The sequence below is a fragment of the Papio anubis genome, chromosome 18 (assembly GCF_008728515.1).
Source record: "Papio anubis isolate 15944 chromosome 18, Panubis1.0, whole genome shotgun sequence".
Lineage (NCBI taxonomy): Eukaryota > Metazoa > Chordata > Mammalia > Primates > Cercopithecidae > Papio > Papio anubis.
This window is the reverse complement of record NC_044993.1, coordinates 6,153,921-6,181,585: the sequence shown is the minus strand read 5'-3', so window position 1 is coordinate 6,181,585 and position 27,665 is coordinate 6,153,921. Positions and strand designations below refer to the sequence as shown.

Sequence of the window (27,665 nt, the reverse complement as noted above, 5' to 3'; positions counted from 1 at the left end):
TGCCATTGCACTCCAGCCTGGGTAACAGAGTGAGACTCCATCTCAAAAAATAATAAAATAATAAAAATAAAAAATAAAAAGACCAAACCCCAGATTTGTTCCACCTGGGTGCATCCAGCCAGAGAATGCCTTTCTCCTTTCCTTTTGTCTCTCAAGAGTGAAGAAAATGTTTCTTTGAAGGTGTTTCCACCCCACTGCCTGTGCCTAAAACGATCCTGGCAAACAGGACCTGCATGATAGGTTGAGCAGTGTGGTTATTGTTTTTTTGTTATCACTACTCGGGTTGGGGGTGCTACTGGCACCGAGAGGGTAGAAACCAGGGACGCTGCTTTCACACCCATGCATAGGACAACCCTCACCCTAAAGAATGGCACAGTCCCAAGTGTCAACAGTGCTAAGATTGAGGAATCCCAGCTTAACTCACTCATGAGACCACCTGAGCCTGGTGTAATGGTTCTGCTGTCAGTTTCTGGACCCTCAGAGGTAGAGACATACAAGAACAAAACCAGGGTTCCATCAGAAAGGAAATCAGAATGGTTACTGGGTGGATAACCTACAGTGTTTGCTACAGACCTTCCAGATGTAGCTTTTAGATTATAAACACTGGTAACACTGGAGGTGGTTAAATCGGAATTAGCTGGCTGCCAACCTTGGTGGCACATTAGAATCACCTGGGGAGCAGTTCAAAGGCCCAAGACTCGGCAGCACCACAGAACCCTCACATCAGAATCCCCGTGGGTGGGCCCAGACAGCAGCGTTCATTTTAGACGCTAGTGTGCAGTCAAAGTCGAGAACTTCATTCAAGAAGGCTTGTCTACTGCAGACCATTCGAGGATGTAATTCACCAAGTTCCATGGGCTTCTTCCACGCCTGTGTCAACCCAGCTGACACCTCCAACTTGGACAGTCAGGGCTTTGGCCCCTGTTACCTGGTATTCAACTCAATCCATATGTCATGCATGCCTCAACAATTTGATTGTGTCCCAACTGTTTGAAAATAAGGATTTCTGATCCCTCGGTAACCGGATTCAGCTTCAGATCTGCCTGACATTTTCCCTGCCTGTCCTGTGCCAGGTACGGCACTAGGTGCTTTCACCTGTATCATCTCATTCACTCCTCAGAGACGCTCGAAAGTTGTTGACATTATCAAAAGGTTTTCCAGCTGGAATTCATCTCCCTCTAATCAACCTTCAAAACCTCCATTTGTAAACCATTGCTGTAGTTTTATTATCTCTTACCTTGGTCTTTACAAGCTGCTGTCAAAAACCCAGTAAGTGTTTCCAGAAAGAAACTTTAAATATTACATATCTTAAAGATCTTTTATGCAGAATATCCAGTTAATTTTGATGGGCTACGGATAATCATCAGAAGAGCCATTTCTGGAAATGTAAATAATATGGCTGTTTCTTTTAACAGTGCGTTCTCCTGGAAAACGTAAGACCATTTGACTGATTCTCCTCCAGAATCTTATTGAGGCAAAGGACTGGACCAAATTCTTCATGGAACAGAAGCCCAGGACTGGTAAGTCCAGGAAATGCTGCAAAACAATGTCCTCAAAAGAAATCAGCGTTTCCTGGCCAGGCGCAGTGGTTCACGCCTGTAATCCCAGCACTTTGGGAGGCTGAGGCGGGCAGATCACGAGGTCAGGAGATTGAGACCATCCTGGCTAACACCGTGAAACCCCATCTCTACTAAAAATACAAAAAATTAGCCGGGCGCGGTGGTAGGCTCATGTAGTCCCAGCTACTCGGGAGGCTAAGGCAGGAAAAATCATTTGAACTTGGGAGGCAGAGCTTGCAGTGAGCTGAGATTGCGCCACTGCACTCCAGCCTGGGTGACAGAGGGAGACTCCATCTCAAAAAAAAAAAAAAAAAAAAGAAAGAAAGAAAAAAAGAAATCAGCCTTTCCCTTTGATAGGTACCTCTCCTGTTAGCCAGGCTCAGGTGCGCCTCAATTAGGACCTGTGTTCACTGGGGCCATAATTAAGAATCTTAAAGGGAAAGAATCTTTTGAAAGCCATCTGTCAAAAGTATGCAGTCTTGCTTGTAGAATTTTACAGAGGTTCATGGTTACTGTGGGTCGGTAATGGGTCTGTGAGCCCTCATCCCCGGGGCTGAACTTCCTATCAGAATCCTTGTCTGGAAGGTTGATTGTATCAGATGCACATGTTGCCGGCGTCCTCAGAAGGAGATACAGGAAGATTCTTTTCCTGGGCCACTCCCATTTTCTCAAGCTTTGACAAGTCCTGACAGTGATCTGTGATCCGACTTTGTCTTCCCCATCGTGAAAAGCAGAACCCATAGAAACTCTCTGGCACAAAATCTCTGGAATCACCGACCCGGAAATTGTTCCCTACCATCAACTCTGCCAGAAATTTCTTGGATTTATTCAAGCTGACTTGTATTCCAGAACAATTGTGGACAAGATTTGCTAGTCATGCTTCCAACAAGTTACTGTTTAGCAACTTCAGAACTTAAAGAATCCTTGTTATCCTAACACTGACTAATAAACTGGTGAGAATTCTTTGAAACACCCTTAACGAAATGGATGTCGTAATTTGCTCTTATGCTGAATTAAACACCTTTGAGATGTTAAGCTCTTTCTTGCTTGGGAACCAACCTGCTGTTCTCTTCTGGACTCTTCATAACCCCTTCGGCAGACGACCCCGTATCTGGTCTTGGTTCTGAAAGGTTTGCAGCAGCAACTGAATCACTGAAGTTCTGACAGTATTCATTCTTCTGCTCTCTTCTGATACTTGTTTTCCATAATCGGTCAGAGAATGATGGATTTTTTTTTTTTTTTTTTTTTTTTTTTGCCTTGGATTTCAACAAAACATACATGGAAGAATATTTTCTGCCTTGGAGACATTTCCCATAGGGCAGTGGTTCTTAAAATGCGGTCCTGAATCGGCAGCATCAGAATCCCCTGGGAACTTGTTGGAAATGCAGATCCCCAGGCCCTACCTAGCCCTACTGAATTAGAGACCCTGGGAGGGAGGTCCAGCAGCCTGTGTTTTAACACATCCTCCAGGTGACTCTGACAGTGAAAGAGCCAGGGCCTTAGGGCATCAACCAGGACCTGAGGGCATCAACCAGGGCCTTGGGGCAAGGGTGTTGGGTTGCCCAGTATCCTTTAGTCTAATGGCTTTAGGGTCAAAGATGTCTAAACCAAAAAGCCTCACGTGGTACTGATTAACATGCAGGTCCCCAGGCCCCCTTTTTGTAGATCCTGATTGAGAATATCTGGGACAGGGGCTGGAGATTCATATTTTTAATAAATTCCCTCATGTATTATTTTTGTATATCATTTCCCATGCACAAAAGCACTGCGTAGAGAAATGAGAGTGTGGGCGAAGCTCCCATGCTGGGAGTCTCAGGCCTGGGCTAGTCCTAAAATAATTGAAAAGGAATTGATTCTTAATTACCAGAACATCCACGCTCTCAGACCAAGTGTGACCTCTTCCGCCTTCTGAACCGAGGAGTCCACTCCTAAGCCCGAGGAACTGAGCATGAAGAGCCCTCACGCCATGAAGACTTGAATCACTTTAAATCAATTTGCCTCTGATTAAAATGTACTTCAGTAAAAAATCATTTCAACTCTTAAGCCACAAAAGGATATCCAATCATTGAAAGCTTCCTGAGTGTTTCGGTTGATTAAAAAGGTTTTAAAGAGCATAGTAAATATTTTACCAGAAGGATAAGTTATTCAATACAGAGATTATTTATTAAAAACTAGTAATTTATTAGTTCATTTATCTTTATTTTCGTGTAAGTGCATTCTTTTAATCTAGGCACACTCTTTTCTATTCCCTCAGCAGGTTAAGCCGCCACTTGACAATTCTGTAATACATAAATGTATTTAAATAGAATTTAACTTGTGAAAATAACAAGATTTCACTAATAATGGGAAAGATAGCTGTACAATTACGGTTTAATTTGAACTTTCGGAGAGTTTTAAGCACAGTTTCATGCACTTAACAGGGAATCACATTTGCTCTTTTGAAAAAAGAACAAGATTCTCATGTATCACTTGGGTCATTGATCCTGAAGGAAATAACTAACGCATAACTTCTTTTTCTTATAGCTGGAAAGGAAAACATGTAATACGTTAGCCCAAAATCAAAGTACTGGGTTCAAGTACTTACGATTGCATATTTTTTTCTCTAATAAAAACATTAGAATGTTTTCAGCTTTAAGCAATGACTAAAAATGGTTTAAATCACAAGGATATTGATGGATCTCATGCATGAGATGCCCAGAGGAGGCTGTGCTGTGGATAGGAGACTTGTCACCCCTTCTGCTGCTGACTGTTCTGTGGGGCTTGTGGCTTTTTTCTCAGGGTGACACAGTATCTCCAAGCACCGCCTCTGTGGGCCACCCCAACGCCCTTGCCCCAAACCTTTCCTCCCTGCCCACCTCAGTTGTGGGTGGAATAGTGTCCCCCGCAAAAGACCGGTGGAAGTCCTAACCCCTGTACCTGTGAATGTGGCCTTATTTGGAAATGGGGAAAACCAGCCTGGGCAACATAGTGAAACTCTGTCTTGAAAACAAAAGTTGAAGGACGTGTGCTCACCGACCGCTGCCCCTGTAGAAGGAAGGGAGGCCTTTCGTTACCGGCTTGCTGCTTCCCTTATTTAAGTCATCCCAACTCGGATACACGTTTCACAGGCCCCATCCAAGGCAGGGAGGCAGAGCGGGGGCTTTGGGTCATCCTCTCTTTCTCTTTCCCTTTACCCTCCCTCCTCCTCCTCCTCCTCCTCCTCCTCCTCTTCCTCTTCCTTCTGCTCCTCCTTCTTCTTCTTCTTCTCCTTCTTCTCTCCTCTCTTCTTCCCTCTTCTTCTCTCTTCTTCTTCTTCTTCCCTCTTCTTCTTCTTCTTCTTCCTCTTCTTCTTCTTCCTTTTCTCTCTCTCTCTCTCTCTCTCTCTGTGTATGTGTGTGTCTCTGTCTCTCCCCCAGGAGCACACTTTCCTGTGATCTTCCAACAGACCTGCCCTTCTATCTGTTTGGCCAAGTGCAGGTCACATGCCCACCTCACAGCCATCACTGGTAAGGGGGTCCCAAATAACCTTGACTGGCTAAGGGCCAGCTGGGGGACAGCCTCATCTTCTCTAAGCCCGGGACATACTTTCAAGAAGGGGAGGGAAGGCACCTAAGAACCACCAGCTGCCCACCCACCCAAACAGGTCACCCAGGCTGGCCCAGACCTGGTGACGTCACTGAGTTCCACGGCATGGCCCCTCCACTCACTGGGCTCCAAAATGACCACGTAGTCATTTTCAGTGAGAAATCAAAGTATGAAGGAGTCCTCTCCGCTGGCCAGTCTGCCCAGGCAGCTGAACTCCACTGAGAAAGCAGCTTGGAGCATGTGCTCCCAAAGCAAGCAGGACACACCTACCTCCCCAGCAGAAACCAGGCACTGCAGGGACCCAGTACCCAGAAGGCGGGAGGCAAAGTACCCGTGGTTGCTCCCCAGCTGTCTTTGCATGAGGTCCCATGGCTGGCCCACCTCCTCCTGGGTGCTTTTTGTCCTTTACTGATAATGTTGATACAGTCAGATCCTAGACTAAGCTGGGCTCCAGGGTCCCGCTGTGTCTCTGAGCTGCCTGCAGAAGACAGGAGCAGAGAGCGAATGGACAGATGCAGTGCTCTGCTGTAAGACAAGACACAGAAGCAACAAGCAAGGAGGACTGTGGGTGTTGACACCAAGGGCAGACGAAGGTCATGCTGGGCCCTGCAGCAGCAACTCTGCAGACCTCTCTGGGGCTCCACTGTCACCCTGTGTGTGACTGTCCTGGGGCTGCCCTAACAAAGCTCCACACACCAGGGGCCTTAAAATGGTAGATCTGTGTCCTCTCACGGTCTGGAGGCCAGACATGCAACATCAAGGGGTGGGCAGGGCTGTGCTCCTTCTGGGGCTCTAGGGAAGGGCCTTCCTTGCCTCTTCCAGGTCCTGGTAGCTCCTAATGGTTCCTGGCGGCTCCCGGTGATTCCCAGCATCCCGTGGCTGGCAGCTGCGTTGCTCCCATCTCTGCATTCATCATCACATGGCCTTCCTCCCGCCGCAGGTCTGTGCGTCCTCACGTTCTGGTCTCCTCTCCATGTGTCTGTGTCCAAGTTAACCTCTTCTTATAAGGACCCGAGTTGTTGGATTAAAGCCCACCCAAATCCGTGATGACCTCATCTCATCTAGTTATATCTGCAAAGACCCTAGTTCCAAATAAGGTCACATTCACAGATCCCAAGGGTGAGGATGTCAACATATCTTTTTGCGGAGGACGCAAGTCAAAGGACTACTCTGTGCCTGTTTGTGCAACCCCCATGCCTGGAACCACCAAGCCACATGTTAGATACAGAGAGAGGCTCCGACTGGCCTCATTCACCCTTGCTCATCAGAGCAGCTCGCTCACGTCTGTACCTGATCACAGGCACCATCCGTGCTCTCCCTTTATCCTGGTGTGCCTGTCCCCTCCTGGGCTCCCTTTGTGTGTGCATGGGGTTTGCCATTGTTCTGCAAACTCTGAACACCCCTTTTTTCCCCCGTTTTCATGAATTCATTTGGACTATCTCATGCTGCCTGGCTTGGCATCTTATAGCCAGCTTTTCAAAGCAATCATAGCTGGTACACCAAGGGTTGATTTGGTGTGAAGAAATTAAGCTTTTTTTTTTTTTCTCATAAGCAAGTAAATTGGGAATTAAATTAGGTCCAAAATTCATCTGAGGCTTCTGAGAACTTGTTTGCAGAAAGTAATTGCTCTGGAACTGGCAACTTTAGTAATCAAAGAGAAGCTAAAGAAAAACAGAAAATTGAAAAAAAAAAAAAAAAAAAAAGGAGGAGGGAAATAAATTTGAACCAAGTTCATTTTTTCCAACATTTTATTTTGAAAATTTTTAAACGTTCAACAAAGCTAAAAGAACTTCTATAGTGAACACCTGTGTACCACCTAGAGTCAACTACTAACATGTGACTCTGCTTGATGTATGATATCTCTGACTCTGCCGTGGCACAGGTCACAAGAGACTGCCAGGAGAGGAAGGTTCCAGGCTCCCCCTGAGATGGGCCAATGTCTCAGAAGCAAACTGTCCTCAAAGAACCTGTGTTATCAACATTCAAAGCCCTTCAAGAGGCCAGCATGGCCATCAGATTCCTTGTGGAAATATCCATTTTACCCTGACAGTAACACCAGCAGCCAAAATTTGTTTTAAAAATTATTGCACCAACTGGGTACAGTGACTCATGCCTGTAATCCCAGCATTTTGGGAGGCAGGTGGATCACTTGAGGTCGGGAGTTCAAGACTAGCCTGGCCAACACAGTGAAATCCTGTCTCTACCAAGAAATACAAAAATTAGCCAGGAGTGGTGGTGCGTGCCTGCATAATCCCAGCTACTTGGGAGGCTGAGGTGGGAGAACCACTTGAACCCGGGAGGCGGAGGTTGCAGTGAGCCAAGATCATGCCAGTGCACTCCAGCCTGGGCAACAGAGTGAGACCCTGTCTCAAAAAAAAAAAAAAAGAAAGAAATTGCACATTCCTTTTTGTCCGTTTTTTCTCATAACTAGTGTGGTAAAATTTGGCTACCTACTACTTATCTGTTTATTGAAGTGTGCAATAGGTTTAAATATTCTTGCAACTACTTACATACAATAATAATTGAATAAATAGAATTCTTCCATACTCTGCAGCCTACGATTCTGAAAATGGTCTAATGGTGTGCACTGGCTTTTCTGGGCTGACCTGGAAACATAGTCGTCTTTACAAGTTCTGTACCAGCACAGTGCCTGGCACAAAGTAGATGCCCAGCAAACATTTGATCATTGGATAGATGCATATCCTGGAAAATCAGACAAAAATAAATAAATAAAAATAAATAAAGGATCCTATAGAGTCAGTATCAAAGGTCTGCAGTTGCACTGATTGGGGGGAAAGATCTCAGGATCTCAGGATGCCATCTTGGCTGAAGGCAAGACTTTGACTCGGGTACCAGTGCCATTTGCTCCTTGAATGCATCTCTCACTCCGGACTGAATATTCAGCTCCCTGCAAATCCGTGTAAGGTGATTCAGGAACCAAGGGACAGGAAATTTTGTTCAGGTTATTTACATTCCTTATCGCTTGCTTTCAGCTGCAAGTGACCAGTAATCTACCTCAAGGTACTGAAGCAAGGAAGAGCATTTGTTGACACTTGGAAGCAGGAGTTTTGGGGTAAATTCAGGCATTGCTGAATCCAGATGCTGAAATTCATCAGGAATGGATGCTGCCAGTCAACTCTACCATCCTGTATGATGCCTTGGCCACCATGGTAAGATGCCCACAAGCAGTTCCAGCTGCATTCAAACCCCTCAGGCACCAACCCCTGGACAACAAGAGCTTCTCTGGGCCAAAGTTCCCGCAAATGTCCCAAGGTTGCATCTCATTGGTCTGGTTTGGGGTATATGCCTATCTCTGAGCCAATCACAGAAGCCAGCCGAGAGGAATGGAATAATCTGATTGGCCAGGCCTGGATTGGCACTCTACGTTGAGACTAGGCATGGGATTATCCCACTCATGAAAGAACTGGAATTGAGGATGGGGGAGAAGAGTTACCTAAGTGGGATCAGGTGCTATTTCTAGGCTACATAAATTTAAGGCTCACCAAGCTCCAAATATTCAGGAAGGTGCACCTAATTTCCAAGTCTTTCCCACTCTCTCTCCCTCTCCAGCCAGCCCCAGGCGGCTTCCCCCACTGCCTGGCAAACTCCGAGCTCCTAGTCTGGCGCAAATATGGATCCCAAAGTTGAGTCTCTTCTTGTTCACGACCCAGTTTAATTCTCAGCGTAAGCCCTCCAGTCAATTCGTTGCTCTAAAAAGTTGGAAAACATTTATTAAACACCCAGGAACTGTGCTAGGCTCTACAAATGGTGCTGTAGTCTACCTACTCATTAGAATCACCTGGAAAACCTTTTCCACACAGCAATGCCAGGGGCCCACCCGCAGCATGCTGGGCAACATGCCTAGACCATTAGTATTTTTCCAAAGCCCTCCCTCCCCTGGGTGTCCAGCCAGGGTGAGAATCCCTGCGTTAGGAAATAAGACGTATTATCCTGTAGATAATGGAGCGCCTTCTTGGGAGTTAAACGTTGAGCTGCCAGGTGTGCCTTCTAGAAAGAGCTCTGGAGGAGACAGTAAAGCACTGGGGTTGGAGTGAAGCAGGCCTGGTTGGAACCCACAGCTCTAACAGCAGAGCAGACACAAACTTTCCAGGCCCAGTACAAAAATGGAAATGCAGGGTCTTTTTTTTTTTTTTTTTTTTTTTTTTTTTGAGTCTCACTCTGCTGTCGCCCAGGCTGGAGTGCAGTGGCGCGATCTTGGCTCACTGCAACCTCTGCCTCCCGGGTTCAAGTGATTCTCCTACCTCAGCCTCCCAAGAAGCTGGGAATTACAGGCACCCGCCACCATGCCCGGCTAATTTTTGTATTTTTAGTAGAGACGGGGTTTCACCATGTTGGCCAGGCTGATCTCGAACTCCTGACCTCAGGTGATCTTCCTGCCTCGGCCTCCCAAAGTGCTGGCATTACAGGCGTGAGCCACCGCACGTGTCCAAGAAATGCAGGGTCTTGTGTTCATAAACTATTAGGAATCTCAAGATGACAACGGCAGAGCATTAAACCGAGCACAGGGCCCTGTGCGTAGGTCACAGACCCCTGAAGCCAGCCGTGTTTTCCAGCTTTATAGCTCGTAATCTTGGGAAAGTCATCTGACCACCGCAAGCCTCCTGACTGTCATTTCTGCGAAGGGGATAGCAATAATTACCTCCAGGTTTTTGTGCAGGTTGCAATAAGATTAGGAACGTGCCATGCTTAGGGCGAGGCTTAAGCATCCATTCAGTGGGTGAAAGGAAGAGAAGCGTGGAAGGGAAGCCCCATCTCCACGCAAAAACAGAGCAAAACCGGGGTGAAGGCTACCCACAAGGTACTGTGTCCTGCCCTGCTCAGTAGCCTCGCCCAGACTTCCATCTGCGGCCAGCAGAGGGCAGCGTTGTGCAACTAAAGCCCAGGATTCGGGCAAGGCCCCAAACCCAGAGGACAACTTTGCTAGAAGGTCTGGCAGGGAGCCTGCATAATTTACGCCTAGTTCTCAAAACTAAAGCAAACAATGCCCCAAGAAATGATACCTAAGAGGCACATGACCTGCATGCAAATAAAGAGGTAACATGAAGTAATCTCTTTCGGTCTAATTTCCACCTCGCCCCAGGACCCTGCATGGTTTTCCCAAGGCTGGAAGGAAGGATGTTTGATAGGGACTTTGCTGTGCCATATTTCATTCGATTTTCCCGACAATCTGAAAGTTGGGCATTTTTATATATTCTTCTGTTTCTAAACAGAAGAGTAAATCATTTCTGCAAGCTGTTTCTGGGATGTGCTGGCCTCCCTTCTACCCCAGGACCTTTGCTTGTGCTGTTGTTTTTGGCAGAAATCCCATCCTCCCACCGCGCAGCTCCTTCACGTGGCGAACATCTCCATATGTGTACATCTCAGCTCACACATCCTCAGGGAGCTGTGCTCAAATCTTGCACACCTGGCCTGGTGCTCTGGTTTCTGCTTTCATACCAGATTGTTCTTTTCAGAGCTTCTATCATGGTGGGATGTGCATCTGTGTGCCTTTGATTGTCTTTCTCCCTCATTAGCCTGTAAGCACCAAGAAGGCAAGAACTGTTTTTGCTCATCATTGACTCCCTAATATCCTGGACATTGCCTGGCACACCCTACCAATGTTTATTTGTTGAATGAATGAAGGAAGGAATGAACTTGCCCAAGGTTGCACAGCTGGAAGAGGTGGAACTGGCCTTCGACCCAGATCCTCTGACCCACTAATCAGTCCACATCCCACTTTATCTTGTTGCCAAATATGAGCAAATGTTGAAAATTGTTTTTTTGTTTTGTTTTGTTTTTGTTTTTAGTCCTCCCACCCAAGGGCATCTGGGGGATTTATATACCAACACCTGTCAATCATGGTTGGGGGCTGCTGCGGTCAAGAGGTGGGTTAGCAGTGGTGCTAATTCCCTGGAACGGATGGTAGCGTGAAATCCTGCGGCAACAGAAAGCTCTCAAGCAAAGAAGTGCAGTTGCTGGAGGTCAGATGTCAGGCCAGAGTTTACAGAAGTGACAAAGGTAAGGGACATGGGAAGGTCACTATATAGATTATGTCCCCCGAAAAATGTGTGGAAGTCCTAACTCCCGCTGCCTGTGAATGTGATCTTATTTGGAAACAGGTTCTTTGCAGATATAATCAAGTTGAGATTAGGTCATACTGAATTAGGGTGGGCCCTAAATCCAATAACTAGGGTCCTTCTAAGAAGGTAATTTTCACAGATAGGAAACACCCAGGGAGAAGGCCAGGTGATGATGGAGGCAGAGACTGGAGTGACGCAGCTGGGAGCCAGGGAACATCAAGGATCACCAAGCATCAGCAGGAACCGTCAGGAGCTGGAGGGGCGGGAAGGATCCTCCCAGGAGCGTGTATTGCAGACACCTTGATTTTGGACTTCTGCCCTCCAGAACTGTGAGAGGGCAAGCGTCTGCTGTTGTAAGCCCCTCACTTTGGGGCGCTTTGTTGCAGTGGCCCCGGGAAATGAATACAGGCCCCTACAGTGCCGCAACGGTCAATGAGGAGCTTCGTGCTAGTGACTGGGGGTACCACACAGTGCTTGCAGCTTGGACTCTTAGTACAGGGTCACACAGTTTGTAGTTGGTAGAGCCCAGATTTCTGTGCTGTCATATCTGCTTCTCGAGGCCATGGAGTGAGTTTCTCTCCTCTTCCTCAATCAGCGATTCCCCCACCCCCAGCTTTGCAGTGCATCCCTTCTCATCTCCCAGGGCACTCCTATCCCATCCACACTATTAATGGAGGGTGTGCAGGGCTAGGACCCATGTGAGGCAGACCCAGGATGGCGTTGCTGTCTGAGAAACTGTGCAAGTCTTTATTTCAGTTTTCCGCTGCTGTGAAGAGGCCACACGGACCCAACAATAGGGTTCCAGTCTCTCTGTGAGCCTCCCTGGACCCCTCACACCCCCAGGTGTGTCCGTGCCCAGGAAAACCTCACCGTCTTGGCCCAGGAACCTGCAGCCCTCCTCACCCTCCGACTTGCCTCCAGATTCTACTTCATGAAAGCACCTCTTAAAATGGTCAGTCCAAGCCAGATCCTCCTTGGAAGACGGGAGAGCAGAGAAGCCGATGGCAGTGCCCCGTCTGCCCTGGCAGGACAGAGGATGAGGGAGTCGGAACAGGTCAAGGGTTCATCATTTTCATGGCCCAGACTCATTGATGGAGAGACCCTCAGAATACTCAATCCTGGCCAAGACTAGAGAAGGGGGCTGAGACCTCCGTCTTGAAGATAAGGGAGAGGTCAGAGGATCAGCTGGGTGGCAGAGCTACACTTTGAACAGCCTGTCCCCTGGGACTGGAGTGAAGGCCTCTGGGACCCGAGCCATCCCACCCAGACCACCATCTTCCCTGCTCCTCAGCCCCTGTGACCAGGTGAGGGCACAAGCCTAGGAAAGAAGGTGCTCCGCACCTGACTATTACGAGATGAGAGAGTTGCACCAGCCCCTGGACGGGCACTGGGTCCCTTGACAGCAGCAAGAAGGAATAGGGGCTCAGTCCTCACTAAAGCGAGGCCCCGCATAGCAAGCACAGCCATCTCCTCTGACATGTGGCGTCAAATTGCACATCAGCATACGGAACCCTGGTAGATTTTTATTTTTATTTATTTTATCTATTTATTTATTTATTTGAGATAGAGTTTTACTCTTGTCTCCCAGACTGGAGTGCAATAATGTGATCTCACTGTAACCTCCACCTCCCAGGTTCAAGCGATTCTCTTGCCTCAGCCTCCCAAGTAGCTAGGATTACAGGCATGCGCCACCACGCCTGGCTCATTTTGTATTTTTAGTAGAGATGGAGTTTCACCATGTTGGCCAGGCTGCTCTCGAACTCTGGACTGCAAGTGATCTGCCCTTCTCATCCTCCCTAAGTGATGGGATTACAAGCCTGAGCCACCTCTCCTGGCCCTCGGTAGATTTTTAGAAACCTTCATCTCTGTGATTCCAGAAGCTCCAGGAGGCCAACAGCAGCCTGGGAAGGTGGAAAGCCTATTCCCCCTAACTGGCCCACAGACAGAGGCTTTGGGACCCGCTGGGGTGGCTGGGTCTGCATCCTAGAGGAATGTGCACAAGTGCACAGGGAGGCCGAGGCACTGGCCAGGCCTGAGTGACCTGCTCCCTGGCCCCCTCTCCTCCCTCCATGCCCCTTCCTCTTTTGCTTGCCGTCCTGTTTTTCACGTAGAACAAAGGCGTGCAGGTAAATTAACACTGAAGGATGACACCACAGCGTCTACCTACAGGGAGGCGGGGAAAAGGGTGATTTCATTTGATTTTGTACATTGATTTATTGTTTGCATTTTTTAACAGGCACATTCACGCATAACCTCTATAATCAATTTTGTCTTCTGTTTTCTTAATTCCCCAACAGGCAGGACAGCCGTGTCCCACGTTTCCCGCCACTTTCCCATGGTGACTGAGCTGCAGGGGTCCTGGGAGAGGGACGCTCACAAGGTCCCCGCACCGCTTCCCGGGGGTCCCAGAATGACAGATTTGTATTCTAAAGGTGAGTCTGTCAATTGCATTCTGCCCTATGGCAGTCGCCAAGGGGATGGCGCCGCAGAGCCAGGAGGGCAATCCCAGTTCATGGTCACCAGGCTCAACCGCAGGCAACCGGGGCTGCTTGCATTCGCGTGCCAGGTCCTAGCTCCCCTGTTGTGTGGACAGGAGCGCGATGGGCGGAGCATCAGTCGCAAACGCTTGCCGGGGGCGTGGCCACGTGACTTGGTTGGTCCAATGGGATGTGAGCGGGGAAGACAGAGCCCGCCCCATCCTAGGTTGGTGCCTGAGGCGCTGGAGCTGAGTGTCCCAGCCACTTGCGCATGCTGGAGCGGAGGGGTTGTGCCTGGCCCGTGCTGTGTATGGGGGTGCCTCCGTTTCATGTCAGGTCAGTTTAGGGACACGGCATCATTGCAGCAAAAGCCTGACTCCATATCGCTGAGAAATCACCTTGGCTAATGGAGAAGCTGAAGTAGGGCTATCTCCCATGTGACGCTGGCAAAAAGTCATGTGACTTATTCGGGTCACATGACAGTCCCCCAACCCTGATCTGAAGGTGGCCACGTGGCCGAGGCAGGCCAAGCAGAGTGCTTTTGCCAGCGTCGGTACCAAGGTGCGTTTCTTTCTCGAAATCACGGCTGTAGGAAGTGGCAGCCTGGGCACCCTGTTGCAAGGTGGAGTCTGTGGGACATTCGAGACAGAGCAGAGCCACTTTACTCATTAGGTGTAAATGACCCAGCACTGGGGCCTACGAACTTCTCAGGACCTGTACATTTATTAGAGACTTCTGTGGGGAAGGGGATGGTTATTGATACCAAAGTGAAATTCCAAAGTCCAACACGTTTGAATCAACATCTACAAAAGATACCATTCTACCAACCTCATTAACAGATATATTTAGCATTCATAGAATGTTGTGTTGGTGAGTAAGTTGTAGGTTTCATTTTCTTGTGTCACAAAAATTCCCAAATATGCAGGATAACTGCTGAGAAATTGTAGCCAACAGTAGAGGGAGTAACTTGCTGTGGAATGCCTCGGGGGAGGAAGGGTTCAGTAGCGGGTAGCAGAGACCCCCTTGATGCTGGGTCAAAGTAATAGGGAGGGGTTTTTCTCACAAAGCCAGAAGTCTGAAGGGGAGAGGTCACTCAACGTATATTTAGCCGGAGACAGCCACACATCCATTTCTGAACCAAATGCTGGTAAAGACAATGAGATTGAGATTTTATTTAACAAAACGCTCTGTGCCGGGTATCATCCTAAGCACTTTACAATATGAGCTCAGTCCTCTTACAGCCCTATGAAATGTCTGTCATTATTATCCACACACTTTACAGCCAAGGAAACTATGGCCCAGAGAGGTGAGGTTACTTGCTCAAGATTGCACAGCATGTAAATAGAAAGGCAGGGATTTTGACCCAAGCTGTCTGACTCCAGAGTTGACAGCAGTGCACACCACATCCTTGTCTCTCAATGCCAGTGGAGGAGGCAGACGCATCCAGGAGCCAGGGGTTGGAGCAGCTTCTCTTGAGGGGTGGACTGCTTTGAGCACAGGGCAGATTCCAGAGTGAAACTGGAATTCCTTTAGGAAGAACGGGAATGGATGCAGAGCGGGTCCCAGTGCTGCCTCTCCTCTCTCCACTCCTCCCTCCTCCCTTTCTGCTCTTACTCCTCTCCCTTGGCCACCTCCCTGGGGAGGTGCTTGCATAAACTGGGAAACTAAAAATCCATTAACTGCTCCTCTCCCACCTGCGACCCTCATCATCCGGTCTGCCCTTGACCTTCGCTTTCCGCTTCTCAGACTTTGATTCGTAAAAAATGAATAATAAAATGTAATAAAATGACTTTTGCAATGTCAGCCATAAATAGATTATGAGAAGAAAATCTTTTGTTTAAACAGAAATTCTAATTTTCTGAAAGGTGGTGAATAAACACTCTGGAATGCATTAGAGATCAGCAAATCTTGTTTGCTTAAAATCCATGCTTCTATTTCTTTATATAAGCAGAAAATACTAGTTCTAACGTCCTTGCCAGAAGCTTCTTTGTACCAGAGTATTGGTCTCACTATTTCTATTTGAGTAGCTCAGAAAGTACTAAAAATCCCTGGCTAGGTGAGAGGGTGCCTCTAACAGAACCAGGTGAAACAAAGGCTTGCTGGGGGATGCTGTGGCTCTTCTTTCTACTGCATTGCCCCAGTCCTTTCCCAGAAAAAGCATTTTTGAAGGTGAGAATGAATTATAAATTGCTTTTACCAATGAGAAGAAATGCCCATGGCCTGGATCCAGGAGGACTGAGCCCTGGGATTGGAAGAGCCCCCAGTGATTGCTTAGTTTTTGCTGCCATCAAAGCTGAAGGTTCTTTTCAGCATTTCTCACCAGTGGCTCCAGTGTCTGCCTAATCCACAGGCCAAGGAGGGTCTTCAGGAGGCTTGAGTGGGCATCACAGAAGCCACCACACGCAGTCTAAGCAAAATGGGGGCATTTCCATGAAGGGACAGGCGGGTCTCATGGAAGCAAAGCAATGTCCCAGTTGCCTGTGCTTTGTAACACAGCACCCAAAACTAGGCAGCATAAACCACCCTTTATCCCTCCAATGGGGGTGAGGACTCAACTCTTAAGGTAAGTCTTGGACACCAGACCAGCTAGACAGGGACTGGGTGGAAGCACCTTTTTATAAGACACACCTACCAGTGTTCCATGTCAGTTTACCATAGCCATGGCAACACCTGGAAGTTACTGCCCCTTTCCATGGCAACAACCTGATGACCCAGAAGTTACTACCCTTTTCCTTAAGATTTCTGCATAATCCTCCCTTTAATTTGCATGTAATTAAAAGTAGGTGTATTAGTCCATTTTCATGCTGCTGATAAAAACATACCTGAGTTGAGTTGTGCCGGGCGCGGTGACTCAAGCCTGTAATCCCAGCACTTTGGGAGGCCAAGACGGGCGGATCATGAGGTCAGGAGATCAAAACCATCCTGGCTAACCCAGTGAAACCCCGTCTCTATTAAAAAATACAAAAAACTAGCCAGGCGAGGTGGCGGGCGCCTGTAGTCCTAGCTACTCAGGAGGCTGAGGCAGGAGAATGGCATGAACCTGGGAGGCGGAGCTTGCAGTGAGCTGAGATCCAGCCACTGCACTCCAGCCTGGATGACAGTGCGAGACTCCGTCTCAGAAAAAAAAAAAAAAAAAAAAGACATATCTGATACTGGGCAATTTGCAAGAGAAAGGTTTAATTGGACCTAGTAGCTGGGGAAGCCTCACAATCATGGTGGAAGGCAAGGAGGAGCAAGTCACATCTTACATGGATGGCAGTAGGCAAAAAGAGCTTGTACAGGGAAACTCCCACTTATAATAACCGTAAGATCTAGTGAGTCTTACTATCATGAGAACAACATGGGAAAAACCTGCCCCCATATTTCAATTACCTCCCACCGGGTCCCTCCCACAACACATGGGAATTCAAGATGAGATTTGGGTGGGAACACAGCCAAACCATATCAGTGGGTATCAATATGATGCAGACCTGTCCCTGAATTGCTACTGTCAGCACACTGCCTATGGGATAGCCCTGCTCTGGATGACCAGCCACAGAGATATAACACTGCTGCCTCAGTAAAGCTGTTTTCTTCCACCACCAGCTCTTTCTTAAATTCTTTCCTGAGTGGAGCCAAGGAACCCTCCCAGGCTAAGCCCCAATTTGGGGCTGCCTGCCCTGCATCAGGAGATTTGTGTAGGGCAAAGCAGGAAGTGCATGTCCTGCTCCAGGACTGGAAGGCTGCAGACCCTGCCTCTCACTTGGCCAGTAGGTGATACTGGTGGTTGGCTGGGACCTCAGCTGGGACTATCAATAGGATTGCTACACACAGCTGCTGTCCATGGCCCAGGCCTCAGTGAGAAAATGTCTTGCAGGCCTCTGACTGCAGGGAGGGTGACAGCCCCACAGCCCCAGCTGCTGAATCCTGAAATCCATTGCCACGTTTGCAGCATGGCCGTGCTTGCCATAAGCTGCTCCCAGCCAGTGACTGAGCATGGCAAAAACATTGAGCCAGGCCCCTTCCTGCGGGATGCAAGACTCTGATGGGGGACCCTGACTCAGACTCCTTGGCATCTCTGCCCAAGCTTTCTGAAAACCACACTGCGAGAGGAGAATAACTCCCTCCTGCTTAGATGTGGGCAGCATGCAGTGACTTCCTTCCAAAGAGGGGACAAAAGAGTCACTTTATTTATTTATTTATTTATTTATTTTTGAGACAGGGTCTTGCCCCATCACCCAGGCTGGAGTGCACTGGCATGATTATGCCTCACTGTAGCCTCACCTCCCAGACCCAAGTGATCCTCCTGCCTCACCCTCCTGAGTAGCTAAGGCCACAGATACACAGCACCAGGCCTGGTGTGCATAATTTTTTATTTGTAGAGTCAAGGTCTCACTATGTTTTCCAGGCTAGTCTCCGACTACCGGCCTCAAGCAGTCCTCCTGCTTTAGCCTCCAAATGTGCTGAGATTTCAGGTGTCAGTCACCGCTCTGGGCCTAAAAGGGTAACTTTAAAGTGGAATAACATGACAAACATGACCCTGGCTGGGTGACCAAGATCAGCATCAACAATGACATTCCATTCATTGGGGGCATCCTTGATATAATGTGATAAGAAGGACATTTTACCACTATAAAGTCTTTGTCCCCAAAACTCACAACCCCAGTCCTATGAGGAAAATCATCAAAGGCCAGTAAAGAACATTCTACAAGATACCCAACCAGTATTCCTCAAAACTATCGAGGTCGTCAAAAACAAGGAAAGTCTGAGAAACTGTGGTAAGGTGGTATTGTTTGGGTCTGTGACCCCAGCCAAATGTCATCTCAAACTGTAATCCCCGTGTGTCGAGGGGGGAGCCTGGTGGGAGGTGATTGGATCATGGGGGCAATTTCCCTCATGCTGTTCACTTTATAGTGAAGGAGTTCTCAAGAGATCTGATGGTTTAAAGGTGTCAGTTTCCCCTGGGCTCTCTCTGTGTCTCCTGCCACCATGTGAAGAAGGCACTTGCTTCCCCTTTGGCCATGGTTGTAAGTTTCCTGAGGCTTCCCCAGCCGTGAGGAACTGTCAATTAAACCTCTTACCTTTATAAATTACCCAGTGTGAAAACGGACTAATATGTAAGGGGTATGAGAAAATATAGGGTGTTTTGAGAACCTGTAAAAGGGAAGCTTCCCTTGTCTCAGAGGAAGGGAGCACAGGAAGATTTTACCAAGGAGCTGAAAAAGTCTGAACAAAGAAAGTGGAGATAAGACTGAAGCAAAGTGACTATTATTATTATCATTATTTTAACCCTTGCTATAGTCTAGGGAACAAAGTGATCATTTTGTGTGCAGGCTCTTGGAACAACCACTTTCAGAGCTTCCAGCAACTCAGAGAAGACCTGTGTGCTGGAAGCCAGACACGGGGAGGAGGTCTTAAGGAAAAGCTAGAGCACTTTGACAGAGGACAAAGGACCTTATTAAGACTTTTATTCTAAAAGACTCAGGAAGCCATTGAGAGGTTTTTAAGCGGAGATGTAACATAGTAAGATTTGTGGGTTTATAACCTACTCTGTAGTTCATTTGCTTGTTCCAAACCAGCCACTGCAAGGAAAATGGGACTGCCCTAACTGGCTTAGAGTAACCAAAATCTATCCCTGGGTTGGAAAAGGGGTCACTTTCCTTTGAGTCTTTGGGTGTTTTTATAAAGTAGGACTCGGGTGTTGGTTGCCAGACAGACACCAAACCATGTCCACCCCAGAGCGAGAGGGGATTCCCAAAGACCCATGGGAAGTCTCTGCAAGGCTCCAGGCATGACGTCACTGAGGTGCCTTGGACAAGCAGTAAACGTTGGGAGGACTGGATTAGCTGATGTGCATTCAAGAGGTAGAATCAATCGTTTTTTGTTTTGTTTTGTTTTTGTTTTTGTTTTTTATGGATTGGCTAGCTTGGTGCAAGAAATCAAGGTTTTATATGGATTTACTACATGGTTGTTTTCCTAAATTCAATTTCCTGGTAATCACATCCCAAAACCACCACAGAAAATACCATTCTACTATAAATGTGAGTCTTCAAAGAGGGGTGTCAGCATTCCCTGTTAGTAACATAATATGAAATTCCATGAGAAGGACCTAATAATTTACCGAGGATATTTTCTATCGCCACCTATGACTTCACCAAATGTTCCAGTCCTGAACACTTAGAAACATTTCAGCCCAATTTGGAGTAATTTTTAATGGGAAAAAAACAAAAAGACATTGTATTCATCCATTTTATGTGTAATAAAATTATGCCACTTAAGACTTCAATGTGATTAAATTTAAAATACAAATGTCTAGGTATAAAGTAAAACATAATGGCTTTTATTTAACCAGCTCCAGTCAAAAGCCCAGTTCAGATTTCCTGTGGTTTCTCATCTGTGTTTCCTGCTGAGTCATTCTTTCCATAAACAGCTTCTGAAATGATAAAGCATACATTTATCAACATAGATATTGCCATCTTTTCTTGTAGAGAACATTATCACGTTTCTTCCACTCAGAAGGAAAGGTGGCATGCCTATTTGTATTATTGCCCCCAAAATAACTCTGTAATGAATAAGCCCTCGGCAAATCATGGATCCACTGTTCATCTATGCTCTTTTTCTGATAGGAGCCTTGTAAGTTCTTTGAAATTGCTCTGAGCTGCTACTTTGATATCCTTTGGAGCCATACATTTTGTGATATACCTTAAACTTCATTTGGAGGCAAATTTAACCCTCAATTTATCCACAAACTTAAACTGGGCAATTTCCTGAAGCAAAATATTCCTGAAATATGCGCAGTGTCTCATAAATGTGGCCACGTGAAAACTGGTAAGGACTGCTCTGGAAATTAGGACAATTCAAATTCAAGCTAACTCAATAGTGACAAAATGGGTCTTTTGTTGTTGTTTTTGTTGTTGTGTTGTTGGTTTGTGGGGAATTTTTTTTTTTTTTTTTTTTTTTTACCCTTTAGGTTGTTAAAGATTTAAAGATTGGATGGGTATTCTCATAATATGCTGATAAGAAGCAAATTGGTTCAGCCTTATTGGAAGATGTCATAGCAATAGCTACTAAAATGTTTAGAATGCACATACCATTCGTTGGAATAATTTTGCTTCTAGATTATAGAAATACTTCTCCACGTGCCAAGAAGTAATCACTGAGGTATCCCTGGTTGCAGTGGTTGCAATAGGATAAAATCATAAACAACCTAACATCCATTGAGATGTAAATGAGCAGTAGTGTATGACCATTCAAAAAGAATGAGCTGGACCTATCTGATGATTATTAAGATATGCTATTGAGAGAAAAATATGGTAAAAAGTGAATCAACTTCAAACCCATGTTAGAGAATACTCTCCTAGGGAATTTTCTATTGGGATATATATTTAGGTAGGTGCTTGGAAAAGGGTCTGGAACTGCAGAATCTAGTAGGTTCTCGGTAGTTGAGTGAATACATGGTAGAACCAATATATGTTGTTAATAATTTTTCCCATTTGGTATCTGCCTATCTAATTTCATTCATGGAGTTTTAAGCAGTAAACTTTATTTTCAAAATCTCTAAGTAATTGTCTTAGAATGGAGTAAGTGCCCTTTTTCATTGTCCAACTTGGCAACTTTCTTTACTTGGTCTTGATTTCACTCCACTGTAGACAGTGGCAATTCTCAAACGAAATCTTACCTTTCAGTGACTTTTTCCATGGCACCCTTTTTCTTCTCCCCACCCTTCCCCTTTTCCCTTGATATCTCTTTTATCCCTCAAGTGAGAGTTTGGACATCCCTTCCATGGAGAAGAGCCCCTAACAATCCTGGAATAAGGCAGATCATCTGTGGCTCATACTGTGATATAAGGTTGTTGTGAGGACGAAATATCTTAATGCTTATAAATCATTTAGAACAGTGCCTGGCACATTATATTGTGGGAATTCTGCAAGTGTGAACTGTCATTACTAATTGTAGTTACTAGACTGCAAGCTACATGAGGGTAGGAGCTCCATCCATCTCATTTGCTATGGTGAAATGCAAAACATGGCCACATTGCCCCAGATTCCTCTCATCCTGGTATATATGTCCCTCTGCATTGTGATTTTGCCACTCCTCACATCCAAAGGTAGAATCCTAGTTCCTGCCATCTAAAGGAGCTAGTCTAACCTAACTCCCACCTGGTGGAGAACTGAGGCATCCCACCAATACCCAGTACCAACAAACTCATATGCAAGTGAGCTATATTAAGATTTTCAGCCAGCAGAAGAATTATCCAGCCAACCCACAGAATCATGAGTCAAGCAATATCATTGCCATTTCAAACTAAGTTTAAATACTAAGTATTGGGGTGGCTTGTTAGCCAGCACAGAATAACCAATACATTTACCATTGTATCCTCCAGCATAGAGGATGCAGGGCTGGTGCTAGTAGATGCTCAATAAATACTCGTTGAATAAATGAATGAGTGCATGATGCAGTGGGGGAGAGGGAGAAAGGAAAGGAAAAACAAAAAAAAGGAAGAAAGGAAAAGGAAAGAAAAGGAGGGGAGAGAGAGGGAGGGAAGAGAGAGAGGAGGGGAAGAAAAGAGAAAGGAGAAAAGGAAGGAAGGAGGGAGAAAGGGGAGGGAGGGAGGAAGGAAAGAAGAAAGGAAGGAGGACGGAGGGAGGAAGAAAGAGATGCAACCTTCTTATTCCATTGGAAAGATTAATGCCACAGAGTAGGAGGATCGAGTTACAACAACCATGATCTCTTTTTAATTGTCGATTTCATAGGCTGTGTACTTAGAAAGGGAAATGCGACCAGCTGTAATCATGTAATCGCATTGGAACTACTTGCGGTGTCTTTTCTACGGAGAGTAAAAGAATGTCCAGATTTCAGATCCAGGTCCCCTGACTGCTTTAAAAACTAAAATGTCCATTAATACATTTCAGGAAATGACACTCATATTGGTTGTCTTAATTATTAGTAAAGTTGGCTGGGCGCGGTGGCTCAAGCCTGTAATCCCAGCACTTTGGGAGGCCAAGACGGGCGGATCACGAGGTCAGGAGATCGAGACCATCCTGGCTAACACGGTGAAACCCCGTCTCTACTAAAAAATACAAAAAACTAGCCGGGCGAGGTGTCGGGCGCCTGTAGTCCCAGCTACTCGGGAGGCTGAGGCAGGAGAATGGCGTGAACCCGGGAGGCGGAGCTTGCAGTGAGCTGAGATCCGGCCACTGCACTCCAGCCTGGGCGACAGAGCGAGACTCCGTCTCAAAAAAAAAAAAAAAAAAATTATTAGTAAAGTTGATTATTTCTCCTTCTCTCAAACACCGATGAAAAATGTCATTTGTTGTCATTTGTGAACACTGACAATAATTTGAACTCTGTTGAATTCTTTAGTTTATCTTTATCATGTATAACCAAAATCTTGGCCAGGCACGGTGGCTCACATCTGTAATTCCAGCACTTTGGGAGGCCAAGGCAGGCGGATCACCTGAGGTCGGGAGTTCGAGACCAGCCTGACCAACATAGAGAAACCCCATCTCTACTAAAAATACAAAATTAGCTGGGTGTGGTGACACATGCCTGTAATCCCAGCTACTTGGGAGGTTGAGGCACAAGAATTGCTTGAACCTGGGAGGAGGAGGTTGCATTGAGCTGAGATCAGGCCATTACATTCCAGCCTGTCAATAAGAGCAAAACTCCATCTCAAAAAAATAAAATAATAAAATAACAGAAATCTTAATTTTACACTTGTATTAAGCTCTTCTTATTCCTGAGCAGAACCAAAAGGCATAGAATCTCCAAAGCCAATTGATTATGTTCATGTCCTCTTAGATTTCAGCTTTAAAACAGAGAAGACAAAACAGATTAATTAATTCAAGTGTCACAATTGTTGTTATCTAATTTGCTTTACTCCCAGATTTTCAATATTTTACATTCAGCCAATAGTTAAGTTTTGAGGATTTATATGGCATAACATTTGTTAATCAACTGCCATAAAACCAAAATTTTAAAAAAATGATTTCCTGGGGCTGATAGGGAGAGGAATATGATGAAAAAAGAAATGGGACAGTTTTTTTTTTCATTTTTCATGCCAGAGAGTCAACAAATACTGTCCAAAGTTAAAACATGGAGTTTAAGAAAAAGCTAATGACTTCAGCCTCTGATTTTTCTAAACATTTTTCTTAACTTTAAAGGAACAGAGAACTCACTTCTCTTGAGTGTGTATGCTCCTGTGTCCTTTGTGTATTTCTGTGTGTGTGTGTGTTTCTGTGTCTGTGTGGGTGTCTATGTTTGTGTGTATCCAAAGGTCAGCAATTTCTTTAGTTTAACTTCAGATTCTTTTACTGGCAAATCTACGTAAAATCAAACATTTTCATTTTAAAAGTAGCATCTACAGTAAAATTCCCCATTTTCAACTAATGTCTTTTTATTTGTCTTTTCATCCATGAAGCAGAGACCAAAGACTGATAATAATGACTATTTCTGGGAAGCAGGAGATTGAGTGTCTTTCCATTTGCATTTTTATCCTTTGCACTTTTATACATTGTTCAATTTTTTAAAATACCATATATAGTTTTATGAATACTATAAAGTTGTCAACAAAAAGAGTCAAACTCAGTAAAATATTTAAAGAGGTTTATTCTGAGCCAAATATGAGTAACCAGGGCCTGAGACACAGTCTCAAGAGGTCCTAAGAACATGCGCCCAAGCTGGTTGGGTGACAACTTGATTCTATACATTTTAGGGGGACAGGAATTACAGGCAGACATCAATCAATACGTGTATACGTTGGTTCCATCCAGAAAGGTGGGACAGCTCAAAGAGCTGGGGGTGGGGGAGTGGGTTCCAGGTCACAGGTGGATTCAAAGATTTTCTGATTGGCAATTGGTTGAAAGAGTTATTAGCTAAAGACCTGAAATCAGTAGAAAAGAGTGTCTGGGTTAAGATAAGGGGTTGTGGAGACCGAGGTTCTTATTATGTAGATGAAGACTCTAACTAGCAGGCTTCAGAGTGAGTAGAAGTTAAATGGTTCTTATCAGACCTAAGAAGGTGCCTGCTTGTTAATCTCTCCTGAGTCAGGAAAAGACCTGGAAAGGGAGGGGAATTCTCTAGAGAATGCAAAGACAACTTTACAGGGCCATTTCAGAATATCTCAAAAAATATATTTTGAGGTAAAATACTTCAGTTTCTTTCAGGGTCTGCCATCTGTCACGTGATGCTATACTAGAGTCAGGTTGGAATTTGGTATCTTCTGGCTACAAAGAGTCTGTTTTATCAGCCTAACAATCTCTGTTTTAATGTTAATGCTGGTCAGTTGTGCCTGAATTCCAAAGGAAGGAGAGCATAAAAAGGCACGTCCAACTCCCTACTTCCCATCATGGCCTGAACTAGTTTTTCAGGTTTACTTTGGAATCCCCTTGGCTGAGAGGAGGGATCCATTCAGTCAGTCAGAGGGCTTAGACTTTTATTTTGGGGACTGGGCGCAGTGGTTCACACCTGTAATCCCAGCACTTTGGGAGGCCAAGGCAGGCAGATCACTTGAGGTCAGGACTTCGAGACCAGCTTGGCCAACATGGAGAAACCCTGTCTCTACTAAATATACAAAATTAGCCAGGCGTAGTGGCGCCTGCCTGTAATCCCAGCTACTCGGGAAGCTGAGGCAGGAGAATCGCTTGAACCTAAGAGATACAGTGGTTGCAGTGAGCTGAGATCGCGCCATTGTACTCCAGCTCAGGCAACAAGAGTGAAACTCCGTCTCAAAAAAAAAAAAAAAAAAACAAAAAAAAAAAACATAAGGCTGTGGAGACCAAGGTTCTTATTATGCAGATGAAGCCCTCAGGTGGTAGGTTTCAGAGTCTCACTCTGTCGCTCAGGCTTGAGTGCAGTGGCACAAACATAGTTCACTGCAGCCTCGACCTCCTGGGCTCAAGTAATCCTCCCACCTCAGCCTCCCAAGTGGCTGGGAACACAGGCATGCAGCACTATCCCGGCTAATTTATTTTAATTTATTTTATTTTATTTATTTATTTTTTTTGTAGTGACCAGATCTTACTATGTTGCCCGGGATGATCCTAAACTCCTTGATTCAAGTGATCCTCCCGCCTCAGCCTCCCAAAGTGCTGGGATCACAGGCAAGAGCCTCAGCTCCAGATGTAAATGTTTCTCATCAGACTTAAAGCATCTGTTCTGTCAGTCTTAAGGTCTCTGTTTTAATGTTAATGCTGGTCAGCTGTACCTGAATTCCAATGGGACGAAGGTATAATGATGGATGTCCAACAACCCATTCCCATCATGACCTGAACCAGTGTTTCAGGTTTACTTCAGAATGCCCTTGACCTAGAGGAAGGGTCCATCCAGTTGACTGGGAGGCTTACAATTTATTTTTGTGTGACGGAAGCCATAAAAGACAAAATTGATATATTCGCTGTAAAAATAAGCTGTTTGGCCGGGCACGGTGGCTCATGCCTGTAATCCCAGCACTTTGGGAGGCTGAGGCAGGTGGATCACTTGAGGTCAGGAGTTTGAGACCAGCCTGACCAATATGGTGAAATCCTGTCTCTACTAAAACAACAAAAATTAGCCGGGCATGGTGGCGTGCACCTGTAGTCCCAGCTACTCAGTAGGCTGAGACAGGAGAATCGCTTGAACCCGGGGGGCAGAGGTTGCAGTGAACTGAGATGGCGCCACTGCAATCCAGCCTGGGCAGCAGAGCAAGACTGTCTCAAAAAAAAAAAAAAAATTAAGCTGTTCTGCCCAGAAATGTATACCATAAACACAGTAACATGACAAACTGAAAAAGACCTGATTTCTTTGATATGAAGAGAGCTCCCATGTATGAATTGATGAGGCTCAGGACACACCACCCCAAAATATGAACCAAGGAGACTGGCATAGGCCACCCAAATATGCCTCTTTGTCATAAGGATTATTTTGACCTGGTTATTTTGAGAAACTGCAGACATAGAAGATCCAAAAAGTTATCCTTTGTAAGAGAAATTGATATCTGTAAAGGAAATCTCCATTTGAACGGGATGTCTCCCTCTAAGAGTCTTCATCAATGGAGAAGGCTTCAACTTAAATCTGCACAAGCTCACTTTTGCTTTCCAGGACTTTTCCTGACCTTCTCATCTTAAAGGGGCCTTTCCCACCCTCTTGGCTTTGTTTCAGCAAACAATGATATTTAAGCCTGAAGCTTACACTCTTTTTTTTAAGATCGACTCATTTCTTTGGATCATCTCCCATCTCTACAGGAGGGATAAACGTTCTTAAACTTCTGTTTGTTTTTCTCCTGTGCATCTGTCTTTTGTTTCAGGGATTCCTGGCTAAGAACTATGAAGGACAGAGAGAAAATTATTTTTCTTCCCCTGGAGAATCAATAAGAAAGACTGACAATTGTGCAGAAGAATGAGCAAGGCTATCAACAGACAGTCCCCAGTAAAACAGAAACACTCACTCACTACTCTCAAATAGATGAGAAGCTCAGTCTCACTTGGGAAAAGAGAAATGAAACTTAAAATGATGCAAGAGCTTCCCTTTTCCATCTATCAGACTCTGGCAAGGGGAAGAGGCTTTAAGAGCCTGGACGAGGGGGCGCTTCGTGTTTCTATTTACGGTGTACACTTAAGTCTTATGGCCTTTTTGAATTTCATACCATGGACATATTTTGCCTTTTCAAAACTAAATGTGTTTTAAATACAGAAGTCCTAAGCAAAAAGGTTTGAAATGGAGAAGTTAGATGTTAACTCTTCTCCCACGGGGCAGCTACTCATTCACTCATGCCACTGACACTCCCTGAGCAACTGCAGTGCCTGGCATTCTGGGCCCTGGGAAACGGCTGCGAAGAAAGTAAAGTCCCCAGCCTGGTAGCCCTTGTGTTCTGGCAGCGGGAGACAGACAATAAACAAACGAGTCCCTGTGTGGTCTGCAGGTGATGACAGGTGATGACAGGTGATGACAGGTGATGACAGGTGGACAGGTGATGACAGGTGATGACAGGTGGACAGGTGATGACAGGTGATGACAGGTGATGACAGGTG

At 45.8% G+C, this 27,665-nt stretch overlaps 1 long non-coding RNA gene across 2 annotated transcripts; it reads left to right on the top strand.

The window, feature by feature from the left end:
- The first annotated feature begins 1,207 nt into the window (after positions 1 to 1,207).
- LOC103880579 lies at positions 1,208 to 27,621 on the top strand. Of its 2 annotated transcripts, XR_641691.4 has the most exons (5): positions 1,208 to 1,520; positions 8,117 to 8,293; positions 10,931 to 11,141; positions 13,501 to 13,635; positions 26,942 to 27,621. It is a non-coding gene; the product is annotated as an uncharacterized LOC103880579 (long non-coding RNA). The 2 variants fall into 2 exon arrangements; XR_002519093.2 differs by lacking the exon at positions 26,942 to 27,621 and having other exon boundaries at positions 13,501 to 16,535.
- Positions 27,622 to 27,665: the final 44 nt, after the last annotated feature.